A 19,192-nucleotide genomic window follows, 5' to 3' on the forward strand; every position below is an offset into this window, starting at 1 on the left:
TTTAGAAGAAGATTCCATTGTACGTATACATCACAACTTGTTTATATTGGACATAGCTATTGACCAGCTCATCCTTGAACATTGGGTTGCTTCTACTTGTAAGTTGTGAATGATCCTGTTATGAACATGGGTGTACAATGCCTTCTTGAGACACTGCTTTCGATTCTTTTGGATATAGAGAACAGTACTCAGAAGGGGTATTGTTGCCTCATAGGATATTGCTATTTTAAATTTGGGGCGAACTTTCATGCTATCTTCTGTAGCAGCTGCACCATTTTATACTCCTGTGGACAATTTACAAGGTCTCATATCCTCAGCAACACTTGTTTTTAGTGTAGCCATCTTAACGGGTGTGAAGAGATATTTCATTGTGATCTGATTTACACTTCCCTAGTAGTGGTGTTGCATCTTTTCGTATGCTGTCTGCCCAATTCTGTATCTTTGGAGAAATGTCCTTTCACCTTTGCCCATTGAAAAAATGGTTTATTTTTTGTTGTTGATTTATGGGAGTTATTTACATATTCTGAATATTGACCTCTTATCAGATACATGGTTTCAAACATGTTTTTCCATTCCATAGGTTGCCTTTTCACTGTTGATTGTGTCTATTGATGCACAGAAGGTTCTAATTTTGATGTAATTCAATTTATCTGTTTTTACTTTTGTTTCCCCTGCTTTTGGTGTCATGTCCAAGAAACTGTTGCCATGTTGAATGTTATAAAGTATTTATTGTTACTTTATTTTAAAACTACTTACATGGTCAGCCTGTATTTATGTAATAACTTTTTAGTCTATTTTACCACTTGATTTACCATTTGTATTTTTTCTTTGACCATTTACCATTTAAAATTTCTATATTGATTTTTATAAAGATCATGAATTCCTTGTATAGTTGGGAAGGGAAGCTTTTGCCAGTGATTATCAAACTTACTCTCATTTTTTCCTTTTATTGTTGTGCTTAGAAAGTATTATACAAAGACATTTTAAAGATTGATGTAACAAGACTAATAATAACAATGAATTAAAACTGTTGGGTTTGCTTCTGATTACTTTTTCTTTAGCAGCTAAACATGTGTGTACTCCCACCTTACAGTAAATGCTCTCCTCCATTTAAGGAGTTATGTATCCAGCCTACTTGATGTCTCTAAACTAATTACACTGATAAAGTTGAATTATCAGAGTTGAATTATCAGACTTCAAGTAAATACTGTCATCACTCTTTTGTTCCAGGTCTGTCAGTATTAGCTTCTTGTCATTATCTGCCTGAATCTGCTTCTCAAATTTTTAGTCTCTAGTTTTTGTTGTTTCTAATCAAATGCTTTGGATTGTAATGACTTAGTGTTCATTATAAAATCTAGTAAGTGGAAGATATGATACTCCTTAAGACAAGACTATTCCTTCTCTTTGTTGGAACTTGAGCAGACAGAACTGGGCTAATCTTTGGTTCGAGACATAAAACATGGCTGTCTTTTTTTTGGTTCCGTGATGTTTTAATGCTGTGGCAAACATTTCTGAATCTTCTAGTATATAACTAGGACTTGTAGACACTGACTTTGGCCACCTGTGTGGTTCTGCTCGTTCCCCTTCCTGCCTCCCTCTAAGCCAAAGTGGTTATGATCCTGAATACTAAGTTTTTCTTTTACTTATTCTTTTCTCATCTAACTTTGGAAAAAAGAAAAAACTTACCTAAATGAACTATAATTTTCATTTTAGTAGTTTTTAACTTTATAGAAAAAGTATATAAGTTTCTGGAATTTTCTCATTTAATGATGTTACCATTCATCCTTTACCTTAGTGTGTAGTTGTTTTGGAGCCTCTCATGTGACTATATGGACATAGTTAATGATTCCATTTTTCCCATTGTTTTTTATTCTGGTCAGTGTCATTGGATAAGTGGTAGGTGGATGCTCTCTTATACAGAATTAAAGTTTGACTAGGTTGTCACTACCAAACACCACCCCCTGACCCCAGCCCCTACCACCTTGAGTGCTGTTTCCTGCTAGACGTTATTCTGTACACTTTTATCCACATCTAATATTAAAAAATCTATGTAAGTGGTAAAATACTGTTTTATAGCATATATCATTACTGACTTGCTTTTTTCACTTGGCAGTAGGGAGATTCCCATGAGTACGTGTTGAACTGCCAGCCTTGTATTAAGCTGCTGGGCACTAGTCCTTCACTTGGACGTTCCGTGGGTTATTTAGAGCTTCTGCTGCTGATGGATATTTACACTCTTTCCAGTCCTTTTGGATGCTGTGTGATCATTGTCAGACACACCCTGTGTGCATACACATGAATGTTTCTCAGAGTCGGTACCAAAATGTCAGACGTTGTACACTCAATTCTGCCCTGTTCTCCAGAGTGGGCGTACAAATGTGCTTGCCAGAGTGTAGTGTGTATGTCCATGTCCTCTTAGACAGTCTGAAGAGCAAGCTCTGAAATTCCTGCCAGATGCTGTCTTTGATCTGTCGTGTTCACAGTGACCCACTGAGACTCTAATGGGTACAGTGGACTCCTGTCATCTGTGGGTTTACATTTGTGGGCTTGAAGCTGATGGAGGTGCCAGATCCAAGGCATATCATCATTGGTAATCTTCTTGAGGTATAATTTTGTAAATTATTCATGTCATGAGGCTGCTGATGAGAGTACCCAGCCAAACACTCTCCATCCACGTCACCCTGTGGCTTTGTTCTCCACTTGTCTGCATTGCAGCAACTCTCGAAGGGACCAAAACCTGGAAGATTTAGGTAAGTTCGTGGCTAATGTCACTATACTGTGTACTGTATAATGGATGGGACTGTGGAGTGTATGTTTGTGGCAGAATTTATATTAATCCCTTTATAAATCACTGGTTTTGCATTTAAATTTTAAACACTGTGTAAAAAAACATAGAAGATGTTTCTCTGTAGTTCTTCTCCCAAGAATAGTTACTAATAGAAACTTCATTTATTGTCCTTCAGAGATTTCCCCTCCTTGGACATACAACAGTTTTATCCTATTATTATCTGCTCAATCGCAAACATGCGGTGTGACTGTTCTGCAACATCTTTATTATTTTCATGATTCTATAATATTTACTTAATCTTGCACATGTTGGTATAGTCATCTTAACCATTTTCCTGTTGATGAGTTTTTAAGGTGGTTTCCAGGGTTTTCTGGCCTACAAACAGTGCTGCAGTGAGCGTCTTACAAATACCTTTCTGTGCATGTGCTGTGCCAGCCCTCGGGTCATGATGCTGCAGGAAGCGTGAGTTCCAGGCACACCTGCTCCAAATGCCCTGCGCCCAGCTCGCCTGCCCTGGTGCTGTCCAGGTCTGGGGCTCACAGTCTTGTGCGGTGGGTTGAGAGTTTCTGCTGCCCAAGTAGAATAATGCTGGTCTTCTCCTAATGTGCTGTGGAGTTCAGTTGAAACTGCTTGTTCATACCAGATTTTAACTGAAGATGGTATCCGACTTTTTAGCACAAAACAAGGACAGGCCTAACAAACCTCAGTCTTTTCCACTGTTCTTCCCCTAAGGTTGAAAAACAAACTTCTAGAAAAGCAGTTGTGACATTTGCAAAATTACCTTATGCGTTTGGTCTGTTGAAACCTGACTGGCTGCTATCTGTAGGCATTTCTCTCCTCGGGAAAGAGGAGTGTTCAGGTGAGGCACAGTCTGCTCCCTGTCTTCTCAGCGCTGCCTTGGCTGCTTTCTGGTTTAGGTGCATGCTCGCTCTCCTCTGAGAGGCCACTCGATGGCGGGAACACAGGTGTGAATCCCTCTGTCTCTCACTCTCCTCGTAGGGTCACGAGGAGTTCGGGATCTGTCCCCCAGCCTTGTTCTCTCCTCGCAGCTTCTGGGGTGATTGCTGCAATGTCCCCCTTACTCTTCTTTCGATGTGACAACTGTGTGACCCGCCGTCTGGGTGTCAGATCCAGGCTCTGCCTCTGCCCTGAGCTGACCCTAAGGGCAAAGACTCCTCTAATTCAACTTAAAGGTGTAAAAAAATGTTCAAAGTAAAACCTGCACATGTTAAAATCCAAACCCATGAGAGTTACTGTGATGTGTTTTCCTCTAACCCCGGCCTCCCGTCCCGTAGAGACTGCTATTGTGGCCAGGTAGTTGCTGGAGTTTTCTGGAGAGCTCTTGTATGCACTTTGCTGTGAGGCCCTGATAAACCACAGGCCCTGTGTTACTCCGCGTGGGTCGGATAGCGGTGCACGAGCTCACTGCGCACCTGTGCTCTTGTCCGCCTTGGGCACTTCAGTGTCTGCGTGCAGGTCCATGTTTGAATTGCCCGTTCCCCTTTTGAGGAACAACGAAGGTGGTTTCCAGCAACTTTTACTGTATGTAAATCTACGCTAAGTGTCAGTTTCTATGTGTTTCTATGTACATGGCAGCTATATCTGTGTCGTACGCTTCTTTTGAGGGAAATTCTGGCCCGTAGTTCTTCCTTTCCAAACATGAGGGAGCCATCAGCTTACACTCCAGGAAGGCTGTTCTGGTTGACCATTTCCTACACCTTTACTGACACTGTTCTTGAACTTGGTTATTTGTCTATGTGAAAAGTAAAAACAGTTATTTCATTGCAGTTTTGATTTGCATTTCTATTGGGGTGTGTACTTAGGGAATTTTAAGAGCTCTTAGGGCTCCCCTTGTGGCTCAGCTGGTAAAGAAGAGCTCTTAACATATTAGTTAATAACCCTTTGTGATTTGTTTGTCATTTACCTTTAAATTTTATGCTTCTAGATTTTTTGGTGTTCAAGAGTTTTAAATATATTTAAGCTTTTTTATGAGTGTTTTCTTTTATGACTTCTGGATTTTATGAGAGGAAATGGCACCCCACTCCAGTACTCTTGCCTGAAAAATCCCAAGGATGGAGGATCCTGGTAGGCTACAGTCCATGGGATCGCAAAGAGGTGGACACAACTGAGCGGCTTCACTTTCTTTCTTTCAGAAAGACTAATCCAGCTCAAGATTATTTTTTGTTAAACCTTGTGTTTTACCCAGTTCTTCTAAGATTTTATTTTTATTTGAATCTTAGCTCCATCTGAACTTAATCTTGTCATAATGAGTGACTGATAATCAGCCTATCATCCCTCCATGACTTACTGGTTTATGTACCTGTTCACCATTTATCTGTCCATGTTCCAGTTCCAGTTTTCAATACTGTAGTTCTGTGCCTCATTATACGGTGAAGATAGGCCCGCCTTATTATTTCACTCCCAGATTTTCCTGGGGGTTCTTGCCTGTTTACTTTTCCTTCCGTATGATGTCTTCATGCTGTTGTCTCCCTGTGCGAGGATAAGGCATGTCCTCCTGTTTACTCCCATTATTTTGATTTGGGTCCATAGGATGTAGAAAGCTGTGGTCCATTAGACTGATCTTAATCTGTCTGTAATTAATATTTTCATGACTCTGTAATGGTTACCCTCGCACATTTGTATGACTAGCCATTTTCTTCCTGTGTGTCTGGGCGTCCTAACCTGCTTCGAGAGAGCCCCCAGCAGCCACCCTCATGACCACCCCCATCACAGCACTTACATGTTTTTCTGCTGGTTTCTGCTGAGCCTAATGGGTACTTGTCACTATTGAACTGACGATGTCCTGTTCAGTGGACTTTACAGGTGAAATGCTCCAAAACATACTGCCAACAATGCCAATAGCTTTCTGCAGACCCAGCGTGAAGAATGAATTGGGCATATTCTAGGAGGTGACCTCCTAGGAAGGGAGTTCAGCGGGAAGGTTTGCATTCTGAACCTCTGTCCCTGTGTGGCTGACTCCTGTCACCTAGGATGATCTGTGTACCCAGAATGTCAAGGGGAATCCTGTCCTGGAAAGCAGCGCCTGACCCTGAACTGCCTTTTTTCTCCTGTCAACGCCTGACAGGCTGTTTACAGAATGTCTTGCATGCTTTCCTGCCTTATCAGAGTGGTTATGCAAACTAGAATTTACCATTGCTTTAGCGTCTCAAGGCCGCCATCCACATCCATGTTGTCCTGTCTGGCACACGGCAGTTGATTTGGGGTCTGCTTCAGTGGCCTGTTTGTCCCCTCGCTGACCACCCTCCCCAGCGCAGCCCTTCCTCAGGGTTGGCCCACCCCTCCTGTACCAGACTTGCGATGTCTATACTAGGGGCGGACTGGAGGTGACTGGAGGTGAGACAGCCAGGCCTTCCCTTCAGTTATTTTACTGTTTCACCTGTGCGTCAGTGGTGGCCTGTGTCTCTTCAGAGGTAACGTGTATGGGTTTGTTTTTCAACCCAACACAATTCTGTTTTCTGATTATGATTTTTTTCTCATTTACTGTTGAAATACACCAGGATGCTTTTCTTTGTCTTGGAAGATGTCGTTGTGCAGAAACCTGATTGTTTCCTTAGGGGAATTTCTTACTGGTGACATTACTGGCTCAGTGGGCATGGCCAGTGTGAAGGTTTTGGTCTCACGTTTCTGAGTGCCTTCTTGAAAGGCCAGCACACTTCAGCCCGGCCCTGCCCTTTTCTTGGCAGTTTAAGCCAAACTGATAGGCAGTTTAAGCAGTGTCTTAGTGTTTTAATTTGCACATTTGACTCTGTAGGGCTGAATATACACTGTGTTTGTTAGTTGGTCTCTGCATCTGCTTTGTGCTTCACTTTTATTTTCATCGCTTCCTGAGAATCCTTTTTTGTGTTGAGGACATTTACTGTAGATAACTACAAAATGTTTTTCAAGTTTGTAATTTGCTTTTTAAGTTTACGTCTTGGATCTTGCTGTTGGTTTTAAATTTTGTAACCAAATCTGATTTTATCATTAGGGTTATGTACTTCGGTGTCACTGCACAGCCTGTGAGATCTTAGTTCGAATCCAGACGCCTGCAGTGGAAACGCAGAGTCGTAACCACTGACCTACCAGGGAAGTCCTTTTTCTGGTTCTTTTTTGGTTTCATTTTTGACATTTAACGTTTTACTCCATCTAGAAGTTTTGGTGTACCGTATGAGGTAAGAATCTAATTTAGATCTTTTGAAATGGTTAACATTTTCCCACACCTTTACTAAATAATTGCTCTCTCTACTGATTTGTTAATTATGGGCTAAATACTCTGAATCTGTTCATGAACTCTTCAGTCTGCTCCACTGATGTCTTTCCTTGTGCCAACCCAATGTTTTAAGTATTTAGCTTTATAATATCTGCTTTAATATAAGTAATACAGGCCCCCACCATTCTTTTTTCAAGTATTTGGATTTTATTGGAGTTGAATTGCATTTATATATATATGTTACTGAAACTTCCCGTTTAGGAACTGGCCTCCCTGTTAATTCAGGATAGGATGATTTTCACCTCTCTTGGGAATTTTAGACTTCATTCAAATTAAGCATGTTTATAAAGTATGTTCCTAGAAGTATTCTGTATTGTGGTTGGATACATTTTTCTATTAAACTTTCTGACTATGGTAGCATATGGTAAGACTGATTTTAATGTATTTTATAAACAAACACATTGAAATTTATTACTAGAGCCAGTTGAGATGCAATATAGCATCTTGGCTAAAAGTGTGGACTTTTGAGTTGGGTGACCCTACTTTCATGCTGGGCCTGCCTCATTTCTGTGTGACCATCTCTCTGCCTCGGTTTTCCCATCTGTACAGGGAGGGGAGTGCTAATCGTATTATCTGTGAAAAAGTGGGATGAGGACTAACGGAGCAATGTAAGCTTTGTGCTTGGTGCTGGCCTGCCATGGCATGAGCACTGTTCAAAGTGGTTTCCAAGTAACTAACGTCATCTTTAATCATATTATCCATATGATTTATTCCGTTTTCATGCTTCTCTCCTGTCTTGTTTGCATTGGCTGTAATTACATTGTGATCCTGTTCCCTTCTGAGCCACCCATTAGCAAATGGAGGAGGCCACGCAGGCAGCCCACACCAGGTTGCCCAAGGGAGTGATTGTTCTGCTGGTGGTCCTCAAGGCGAGTTGGGGTGATCTGCTGATATACATTTTAAATTTCAATATTTATGTATTTTTTTAACATGTACTTGGAAATTCCTTGTTTTCCACTTGTGGTAATACAAAGTTTCCTTTTAACTAGATTTATTTTTCCTTTTTTAACTGAAATATTCACAGTACCATAAAATTCATGCTTTCAAAGTGTATGATTAAGTGGGTTTTAGTATGTTCAGTGGAGAAGGGAATGGCACCCCACTCCAGTACTTTTGCCTAGAAAATCCCATGGACGGAGGAGCCTGGTAGGCTGCAGTCCATGGGGTCAATAGAGTTGGACACGACTGAGCGGCTTCACTTTCACTTTTCACTTTCATGCATTGGAGAAGGAAATGGCAACCCACTCCAGTGTTCTTGCCTGGAGAATCCCAGGGATGAGAAGCCTGGTGGGCTGCCGTCTATGGGGTTGCACAGTTGGACACGACTGAAGTGACGCAGCAGCAGTATGTTCAGTGTGTTGTGAATGTGCTGTGTGTTCACATTAGTTCACATGCACTAATGTTCCATTTCCATTATCCATTTCCAGAACATTTCATTATTTCAAACAGAAGTTCTCTACCCTTGCAGTTTCCCATCTTCCAACCCTACCCCCCCGATCCCTGGTTCCTTTATTACACTCTCTGGCTCTGTGAATTTGCCTTTTCTTGATACCTTGTATAAGTGGAACCATACGATGTTTGTCCTTTTGTGTCTGTCTTATTTAGTGTGGTGTTTTCAAGGTTCATTCATGTTGTGGCAGGCAATAATATTTCTTTTTGTGACTGAGTAATATTTCATGGTATGGATATACCATATTTGTTTATCCATTCATCAGTTGGACATTTGAATTGTCCCACCATTTGTGCAATTAGAAGTAATTCTTCTGTGAACATTTGTGTACAAGTTCTTGTGAAAACACAAGTTTTAAGTTCTCGTGTATACCTAGGCGTGGAACTGCTGGTTCATACAACAACTCTGTTTAACTTTAACCAGAGTATTTCTCAGTGGAGCTATGCTGTTTTACATTCCCATCAGTAATTTACGAGGGTTCCAGTTTTCCCACATTCTTGCCAACACTTGTTCTTACCTTTTTGGTTGTAGCCATCTGAGTGAAAATGATGGTGGCATCTCATAATTTTGATTTGCCTTTCTGTGATGACTGATAACGTCAAGCACATTTTTAACGTGTTTGTTAGCCACGTGTGTATCTTCTTTAAGGAAGTGTCTATACTGATCCTTTGCCATCTTTTCAGTTGGGTGTTTGTCTTCTCATCATTGAGCTGTGAGTTCTTTATATATTCTGGATGCTATACCCTTATCTGATATATGATCTCCTCATGTTTTCTCCCATTCTGTAGGTTGCAACTCTACTTTCTTGATACTGTCTTTTGAAATAAGTTAATTTATATTTTAAAAGTTAGTTGATTTAAGTGGGGGAAATAGGACTGCTGTATTCAGATGTGGCAAAAAGATGTGTGAATTACGGTTTGGGAAAGTGTCTTCTGTGAAACCACAAGCGTTTGGGGAAAAAAGAGTGTGAACCTTAAATGAGAAGTAAGTGAATGAGGAGCACTGTCCCTCCATACTGATGTCAGCGGGTTCACTGCTAGATGCACTGGGATCATTTGTTAGTAGATTATGAGGAAGCTTCTATTGTATTTTTTAAATCAGTGATAGGGATTTATTAATGTCTTTTCTGCATCTTTTGAGATGGAGCATCAGGGTTTTCTCCTTGCATTTTCTAATGATTAAGAATTAATGGGATGGTAAGCCCTCCTTTGACTTCTGAAACAAACTTTTCCAGGCCTGGAGCTCTATTTTGTTGACAGAAATGAACCAGAGGGTCGACTTTGACTTGGGGCCTTGCCAGGCAGGCAGGTGTGGGGATCTCAGGAAAGGCAGACATAACTTCAGGGCATTGGTTTGAGCTCAGCTCTGATAGCTGGTCCCTGTTCCCTGCTTTGGTGCTTATGGGCACATGCTTTTGGCCAAATTCCTTAAATTCTTAAAGCCAATTTCCTGAGAATGGGGGTAAAAACAGTGCATCGCTCTCCAAAGGTGTGAAGCTGAAGTGAGGGGTGCATGTGTGAAGCTGAAGTGAGGGGGTGGCGCCACCCTTCCCGTCCGTTATGACAGAAACACCTAAGGATGGAAAGTTCCCAGCCTTCTCTTCCCAGATCGCACACAGTGGGGTGTTTGCCACTTCTTTGTGGAGGTTGAGTGATTCTTTGAAAACTGAGTCCTGGACTAGTCAATATTTCTATCTGATCATACACTTTTTAGGTTTATTTTCTAAGAAAATCACGTCGTTCATATGTATTAGTGTGCAATATCCTTTTACATTTTATTTACATTTTAATATCCTTATGAGTAGTTTTCTTCACTTTGTTTTAAATGAACTTATTGCTGACTGTGCTGAGTCCTCGTTGTCGTGCACGGGCTGTCTCTAGCTGCGGTAAGCTTGGGCTGCTCTCTAGTTGCCCGCGCAGAATCCTCACTGTCAGTGGTTTCTCCCGTTGTGGAGCCCCAGCTCCAGGGCAGGTGAGCTCAGCAGTTGTGGAGCACGGGCTTAGCTGTCCGGTGGCATGTGGAACCTTCCTGGACCAGGGATCACACCTGTGTCCCCTGCAGGTGGACTCCGAACCACTGGACCACCACGAAGTCCTCCACTATGTTCTTCCTACTGGTTTTTCTTGAATAGTCTTTTAAGAACTCTATTTTATTGACCTTTTCAAAGAAGCAGCTTTAGATAAAATAACCAGTTCTACTGCTTTCATTTTGTAATTCATAAATTTCTGCTTTTATTTTATTCTTCTCTCTGGCTTTCCTTGGACTTTGTTCTGTTACTCTCTTTCTAGAGTCTTGCATACCTCATTCACTCATGTTCAGACTCACACACTTTTAACAACGGAAGGAGGTGGAGAATGGCACAGGGTGGCTGTGGCCTGAGGTCCTGCTCCAGCTCTGTGGCTCTGTCATCCCTGTGACCTTGGACAGGGCCCTCAACTACTGGGGTGTGGGGCCTAAGAGAGGCTACTGATGCCACCCAGGAGGATGTACCAATGCCAGCTGGTGGTTGGGGCCTGGCAGACACACAGGGAATTCAGCAAAGAGAAGCAGTGAGCTGCTGTCGCCTCCTTCAAGCTTTGACTTCTAACGTTCATCTCCATGGCCAGACCCTGAGCGGGTCCCCAGGAACACAGGTAAACATGACGACTGGCCCTGCCTTCATGGTACACGTTGTTTTTTAACTATGGTAATCAGGCTGTGGTTTACTGAATGGTTACTTGAAGAAGTGACGAGAAGTAGTTCTAAACACTACTGCTTTTTTGAATCTATGGCTCCCTTTGTTCATTGCTTAAAGTATTATTTTTATAAATGTTCCACGGCACTCAAGAAGGTATTCTCTGATACGTTCCACATTCTGGATCAGTCCTTCTGTGTGTTTTTTGGTCTGGTTCAAATCCAGTCTTTTTGTATGAGGAGTGTGGTTACACTCTCAGCACCTCTTCTGGTTCTCCCCACGTCCCCCAAGATGGTTCAGCAGCTCTGTTCTCTGTGTTTTGCTGCAGCATCATTGGAACAAGATCTGCCTGTTTGACTGCTGCCTGCTTGGAATTCCCTTTGTCTGATGTAGACAGGGCAGACCTTCACCCCACCCCACCCCCGGCCTGGCCCTGTCTCATTTGCATTTGACTGAAGTACCTGTGGAGAGTATTTTCAACTGGAATTTGAAACTATTTTTACGTCTTTCTGCCTATGTATGTGTGTTCACTTTACATTGTTAAATTGGTGCTATTTTGCTTTTTCCACTTGAGGTCACATTGTGAGCACAGTTACCCTCTGAAAGCATGCACCTGCTCTAGTTGAGGCCCCTGGGCATCCCAGGTGGGAGACTGTTACTGGTGCCTTGTGAGCCACAGCAGCTGGGGCCCAGCATTTTGTGATGACAGATGACTGTCACAGACGCCTTTGGGCAAATCCCTCACGGCCTTGCATTCCCCACTGGAACCCCAAAGGGAAGCAGCAGTTGCCTAGTCCTCCTTGCTCACTGCCCTGTGCCCCCCAGATGGCTCTCAGTGGCCAGTGACGCGCTTACATTTGCTCACTGACTATGAGTGTGTGGTGGTTTCTTGACACCACCTTAATTTCAACCCTTTAGTCGGTGGCATGTTTCCCTGTGTAGATCACCCTCTGGGTTTCCCAAAGTACAAACAGTGAGGGCCTTGTCACTAACGTGTCAAATTAACTCTTTGCTCATCTTGCAGACTGTGTTTTGACTACCCCCATTTCTGGGGCCTTTTAAGGTCATAGCTTTGTTGCTTCTTCATCAGGTTGGGACTTAGATGGCCATGCACGTCTCTCTCTCCTGCTGCAATAAGTAAGTGCTGCCTTTTGTTGTGTGTTTGGGGGGGGTGAGTTGAAGGAAGGCTGTGAGGGGAGATGGGCTAGAGAGAGGGAAAGGGACACAAGGGATGTGGGTGAGGGGATGGAGGCTCGGGTCACAGGCCCGGCTCTGAGCCCGCCTGGTGGGCCCCAGGCCTTGGGGTGTGGGGTGTGTGTGAACGGGGTCAGCTCCGCTCACACCTCTCAGCCTGATGTTTGTGGCCCCGAGCAGGTCTGGGTCCTCTCTGAGCCTCTCAGCCTTTCATCTGGACTTTGCAAAGGAAGGGGCTTCTGAGCTTCTCGGGGCTGACAGCAGGGGGCCAGGAGCCCTCTCCCTTTGAGAGGCCGGGGCAGAACTTCTGGATGAAGATTACGGAGCTGGGAGGGGTGCACCCACTGGACCAGTCGTGGGCCCAGGGGAGGCAGAGCCTGGCCTGGGAGCAGTGGGTGCTGCGGGCAGGGGGCTGAGAGGGAGAGCTGGGGGAGGTACTGGCCAGGGTCCACAGTGAGCCCCTTGTACCTCTGGACCCTGGAACGCAGGCCCCACTGAGTCGGTGAGAGGAGAGACTGGTGGGGACCCTGTGCTTCCGACTTCGTCTTCCAGTCAAGGCAGTTCCCAGGAGGGATTCCACAGATGACGATGGCTGAGACGGAGGACAGCAGGCGAGGCAGGTGGGCATGTCTCTGACCCCAGGCAGCCGGGGCACAGCAGACCTGCAGGACCGTTGGCATTGGTGCTAGGCCTGAGTGCTCAAGTTTCCCCTGGCTCTTAGATTTCCTGTTGTGATGAAAGATTTAAGATTTTTGTCTTTTATCATAAAAGTAATCTGCATAGAGTTAAAAAATCAAGCCATGGAAAAGCTAGAAAACAAAAGTAAAATTCCTTTCCCTCACCCATCCCAGCCCTACTACGCAGAAGTGACTTCTCAAGTGTCTCAGGGTCTCGGAGGTTTCTGCACCCACACACATCCTGTCACCGCTGGCCCTGTCCTAGAAGCATCAGGATTGTAACTCGTGGGTGGGTTTGCCCGTCGGATGTCACGTGCTCCCGGACGCTGTGCAGCGCAACACGACAGCAGACACATCTCTGTGAAGCTGAGGGGACGCGTGTCCCCTGGCTGTGCCTGTGAAAGGGGTGTCCGGGGAGGACTGAGCCTGGGGGACGGGGAGCACGGAGCCGCCGCAGGTGTTTCTTTTCCTAGATGCGGCTCATGGCCGCATCCAGGTTTTGCTTTTCACCTTTGAGTCTGTGAGAAAATGAGCAGGAAAAAGCAAAAGGCGCTGGTGGTGGCACGCCTGGCACTGCTGGGCTGGGGTTCGAGTCCCTGCAGCGTCCCTGCTTCCTTCCGGCTCCCCACTCCAGGCCCTTCCCGCCTCATCAGGCATCGTGGTCCCCAAGGAGAGAGGTGTGGGGGTGGGGCACCCAGGGCCTCTCCCAGGAGCCCTCCAGCCCCGCTCGGCCCCTCAACCCCTGGAGGGGCCTGGCTGAGACAGCAGACATGGAAGGTGGCTGGAGCTCAAGGGCTCTACAGGTTGCAGCCCCCCTCCCCCAGGCCACATGTGGTGGGCGGACGCGGAAAGGGGAGGACAGCCAGGGTGTGCTCCCCACCTGGCCTTATCCACCCAGGGCTCCTGGGATCAACTCACCACTGCCCTCCTCTCTGCTTCTGAGGGCCAGGAAGGGCTGGGTGGACAAGGTAGGCCTGGCCGAAGTGGGCAGGTCGTGGAGTGGCCCTGGGGAGCGGGGCCTCAACAATAAGCAGGCCTCGGTGCAGAAAACGCAAGAGGGGCCTGAGTGGCCCTGAGCCTGCACTCTCCTGGCACCTGGGACTGGACGCAGGACCCCAGGAGACCCCAGCTCATAACCCAACAGGGGTGGCTGTGATCCTAGGCAAGCCCCAACACAAGCTGACATTGGGTGCCTGGTCTCTCAGCCTCAGAGTTTCCCTCTGCCCGTCCCCTAACTTTGACCAGCTTCCCTCATTCCCACCTTGCAAGAGGTCAAGAGGATCACAGCCCATTTTGCTGGACCTGATGCTGACAGTCTGCAACTCGGAACAGGGCTGCCTGGGCTCCAGTCAAACCCTGCGATTCCCGAGGGAGCCCCTGCCCATCATTGCAATAATCTCTCCCTTTAACAACACGCATCCCATAAAGAACAGCTGGAAGCAGGAGGGGAGGTATGCCAAGTTGGCCTGGGACACAGGGCTCTCGGAGCCCAGTTTGAACACCAGGCCCCTGTAGGTCTTCTCAGCTCAAACTCCAGTCACATGATGGGACAGGTTCTCCCAGGAAGCCGGGCTCCCATACCTGGACAAGCCTGAGGCAGACACAGGCTGCAAGCCTGGAGTGGGGTCGGGGGAGGGATGGGGGGCAGAACTAGGAAAGAGAAGGGTGCGGGCCAGCCAGCCTTGGTTAAAGAATTCCTTAATAAGGGGCCTTGGCTTGGGCCTCCTGAATGAGAGCAGTGGCTGCTTTGCCATCATCTGCAATGCCTCAGCCCCTTGGCAACTTCTGGTGACAGAATCCCTCTTTGGAGATGGTGTTTCTTGAGGGTGGTAAGAGGAGACAGAGGAGGCTATGATCCCAACGAGCAGACTGTCCAGGCCTGGGTGGTGAGATCACCATGTCCACCAAGGTGCCCATCTATCTGAAGCTTGGCAGGCGCAAGGGCAAAAAGAAGCCGTGGGACCTGGCTGACAGGCTTATGCGCATGCATGAGCAAAGGCACAGAGGCACCAGAGTTAATGCCAGAGGGGAGCCAACACATGGCAAAAAGAACCTAGGTCTCTGAGTCCAACCTAGCCTGTGAGAGTCAGTTTCCCCATTTCCAAAATAGAGTCAGTGATACCTGCCTTGCAGGGTTGTTGAGAAAATCAGGGCTAACATTGCTTAATTTGCATGTGTGCGTGCATGGTCAGTCATGTCCGACCCTCTGTGACCCTATGGACTGTAGGCTGCCAAGCTCCTCTGTCCAGGGAATTCTCCAGGCAAGAATACTGCAGTGGGTTGCCATGCTCTTCTCCAGCAGATCTTCCCGACCCAGGGATCAAACCCATGTCTCCAGCATCTCCTGCAATGGCACATTTACCACTGAGCCACCAGGGAAAGTGTAGTGGGATTTAAACTCAGGTCTGTGAGAACCCAAAGCTGCCATGAATGAGTGAAGAGAGGTTCTGAAGTGGAAGAGACTGGTGGGGGCATCACAGCTGGTCTACCACCCTAGAGTCCTACCACCCAAGGGCACTGTCCTTCAGGCCCACCTCTGGGCCAGCTCTGTAGGGCCCAACACCACCTGGCAGGGCACGGGGCAGGGGCTCAACCATTTTCACAGGGGACTGTAGGGACAGTTGGCCTAGGAGGAAAGCCCACCCCGTCTTGAGTACCACACCCACTTCCAGAGTTTAAGTTGCCTCCTGCTGGAGCTGGGTTAGGATACATGCTCCCACCAAGCAGAAGAGCCAGTGGCCTCACAAGTGAAGCGGGAAGGAAGTGGACACCAGCAGCTTTCCCACACACTGCCTGCCTACTCCTGGTGGGTCTCTATAAATACCCCTCCCTGAAGGTACTCAGAGCCTGTCTTCTGCTGCTGATCCCTCCGTGGGTTCCCACCTCCATCCCTTTCAGGGCAGAGCCTGGTTCCACGGATCCAGTTACTGTGCTCTCTCAGTCACAATTCCAGCATCTCTCCCCAGCTTAGAGGCCCCTTGAGCTTGTCTGTAATACAGGGGACACGAATGCTGGCTGCTTGGCCGAACTTCAGAAGCCCTTCCCTAGGGGCCAGGAGGGAGCCGCCCTTGGCCGGCATGGTCCCCTTTACCTCACTGATGTGGGTGATGGGCATCAAACCTAGCGGGGGAAGCCCTCCACGTCCTGCTGTGGGCCAGGGGTAAGGTCAGGCAGGCCTCGCCAGGGGCACCCTCCAGACAGCAGTCTAGCCTTCTAGGTTCCTAATCCCCTTTCCCTGAAAAGGCAGAGACCAAGAAGTCTGACCCACCCACTGGCCGAATGTCTCTCCCTCTCCTCATCTAGAGCTGCTGTGGGAGGCTGCTGGGGGTAGCAGGAGCTCCATAAACTAGCCCTCAACCACAGATCACACCATGACAGCATGATTAGGCAGGCCTTGGGTCTGTGTCTGAAGCAAAGAAACAACCACCTTTCTCTCAGCCACTGGCCTCCAAGGATGGGAAGAAACCCAACAGGTGAAAGGAGAGCATTCCAAGTAGGAAGCAAGGCGGCAGGGGCCTGGAGGTAGAAAAGCATTGGGTTCAATTTGCCAGGAGTCGGGGAGACTAGTGGGCTACAAACAAGGTTGGAAAAAGGGTTGGGCTCCGATGTGTCTGCTCCTCCGACCTGTGGGACTCGAGTAAGCAGATGCATTTGAAGAATTCTGAGGCAAGTTTTAATTACAGGTCTAACTCAAGAGGCTACTTATCTAGTCTGTGCCAAACACTGTTCTGAATATTTTATAAATACGTGAACTTGGGGACTTCCCTGGTGGTCCAGTGGTTAAGATTCCAGCATCTGCAACGTTCCACAGCCCGGCAGGGTGCCAATTTTCCAGCTCCTCAAGGCCGGACGAGAACTGAGGACGCCATCTTGGGCACGCCCTCCGAAAGCCGTTGTGCGCCCAGGAGGATGCCTGCGCCCCGCTGTGGATCGCAGGGGGCGTGGCGAAGAGGATGGGGGTGTGGCCTCAGTGGAAGGCGTGAGGCAGTGATGCAATGCGCCTCTAGTGGCGGCTGGGTTCGTGCTCCTGCTCTGCCTCCGTTGGATTCCGTTTCCACGGTTACGGCGGCCTTTCGAGACAGTGTCCCAGGTAAGATCTAGGTAGAACTGAAACATGAAACCTGAGAGACTGAAGTCTTCAGGGCTCCGAGGAATGGGAAAGCAGTGCCTCACCCTGGGTCTCAGGAGGCCTGGCTTGCCCGGCACATGCCCCTTCTGTGGCTCTCTAGGATGCTATCTGGTCCACAAACACCCTTAAGAGCCACGAACTGTCCTGGATTCCCATACTCCTTCCCCTACCTCGCCCAGCTCCTGACTTCACTATTGTCTATCCTCCAGTCGCCAAGATGCAGCTGTTTGTCTGTGGCCGGGAGCTGCACACTCTTGAAGTGACCGGCCTGGAGACCGTTGTCCAGATCTAGGCAAAGATAACAGAGTATCACCGAGCCATCCGCCCTTTGCCAATCCTGTGGCTCCCTCAGAGAATACTCTTGGCTCTCCCTTTCCTTCCTCGTCCCATGTAGCCTCCCTGGAGGGGCTCACTCCTGAGGCTAAGGGTGTGCTTCCGGCAGATTTCCCCTCAGAATGAAGCCCCCCTGGGCCAGTGTGGGTAGAAGCCCTGACTACCCTGGAAGTGGTGGGCGGCATGCTAGGAGGTGAGTGGAGCTACAGAGGCCCCAGACTGGTGCCCAGAGGGTGTTTTTGACCCTTAGGTTTATTTTGTTTGCCCTGCACAGCGTCTAACATTTTTTGTTTTAATTTACAATATCTTAATGAGCCAGCTCATTTTGTGATCAAATGCAATGCTGCTGCTGCTAAGTCGCTTCAGTCGTGTCTGACCCTGTGCGACCCCATAGACAGCAGCCCACCAGGCTCCCCCTTCCCCGGGATTCTCAAGGCAAGAACACTGGAGTGGGTTGCCATTTCCTCCTCCAATGCATGAAAGTGGAAAGTGAAAGTGAAGTCGCTCAGTCGTGCGTGTCCGGCTCTTAGCGACCCCATGGACTGCAGCCTACCAGGCTCCTCCGTCCATGGGATTTTCTAGGCAAAAGTACTGGAGTGGGGTGCCATTGCCTTCTCTGGATAAAATGCAATATCTGGCTTCAAAAATTGGGAAGATCTAGTGACAATAACCTGTGTTATCAAATACCAAGAGTCTGCCCTACGTGACTAAGGGCTGCTCCCCTTGGAAGGCTCTCCAGTTTGCTACAGTCCCTCCTCCTCCCTGTTACTCCTCAAAACGGTGTCAGTTACCATTTTTCAGCAGGTTTGTGCTGCTGCTTCTCTCAGAGAAAAGAAAAATGAGCTCTCTTTTTGTATCTCTATCAAAAGTGGGACAATGAAAGATGGATCCAGGGCATTGCATGTTTCAAGAAAAGCGGGAAGGAGCCTATTTTTTTTTTTTTTGGAAGTAAAGAATAGCCCCGTGTGTTTAATATGCAACCAAACCTTGTGTCAAAAGAATCCAACTTAAGACACCATCATGAAACAAACCATAGTAAGAATTTTGACTGGTACGCAGAAAAGATGCATGATGAAAACCTTCATGAGCTCAAAAAAAAAGACTAAACTTTCTACAGCGTTTATCATCAAATACAAATAAAACAAGTGATGCTGCTATGAAGTGCAGTTACATAAGCGAAAAAATTGCCCAGGCATCAAAACCTTTCACAGATGGTGAGTTTATAAAAGCTTGTCTATCCAGTGCAGCTGAAATCATGCGACCTGAACAGAAGCATTTGCAAACGTAAGTTCTACATGGAAACACTGTTGCTCAGCAAGTAAAAGATATGGCTGAGAACTTACAGGATAAGTTGTGAGAAAAAGTTAAATAAATTATTTGTGACATTTTCTATTGCAGTTGATGACAGCACATACATAAATAATATGAGCCAGTTAATTATATTTATCTGCAGCGTTGAGAATTTTGACATCACTGAAGAACTTTTGGACATGGTACTTTATGACTTACTCAGCATCTGAAGATGACTTATTTTTGCATGTTTAGAAAAGTCTCAAAAAGTTTGATGTTGACTAGTCAAAATTAGTAAGTGTGATCACAATGGTCCCCATGTGATGGTCTGTGATAACATCGGGCTTGCTGTAAAACTTTAATGCAAGGTCAAAATGTTTTTGCAAG

The 19,192-nt window shown here is 46.6% G+C and overlaps 2 long non-coding RNA genes across 3 annotated transcripts in view; one reads left to right on the top strand and one right to left on the bottom strand.

The window, feature by feature from the left end:
• The window catches only part of LOC133241439 (uncharacterized), a 27,675-nt gene extending 14,074 nt beyond the window's left edge, over window positions 1-13,601 (top strand). The window contains exons 1-2 of one of the 2 annotated variants that reach the window (XR_009734590.1): window positions 1-12,996; window positions 13,228-13,601. The exon at window positions 1-12,996 is cut by the window's left edge and continues 14,074 nt beyond it. This is a non-coding gene — a long non-coding RNA (uncharacterized LOC133241439). The remainder of the gene's footprint in view (window positions 12,997-13,227) is intronic. The other variant, XR_009734591.1, reaches the window with a different exon arrangement.
• The window catches only part of LOC133241440 (uncharacterized), a 27,647-nt gene continuing 18,776 nt past the window's right edge, over window positions 10,322-19,192 (bottom strand). Inside the window, exon 2 of the long non-coding RNA XR_009734592.1 lies at window positions 10,322-17,470. This is a non-coding gene — a long non-coding RNA (uncharacterized LOC133241440). The remainder of the gene's footprint in view (window positions 17,471-19,192) is intronic.

The sequence above is a fragment of the Bos javanicus genome, chromosome 29, assembly GCF_032452875.1.
Source record: "Bos javanicus breed banteng chromosome 29, ARS-OSU_banteng_1.0, whole genome shotgun sequence".
NCBI lineage: Eukaryota > Metazoa > Chordata > Mammalia > Artiodactyla > Bovidae > Bos > Bos javanicus.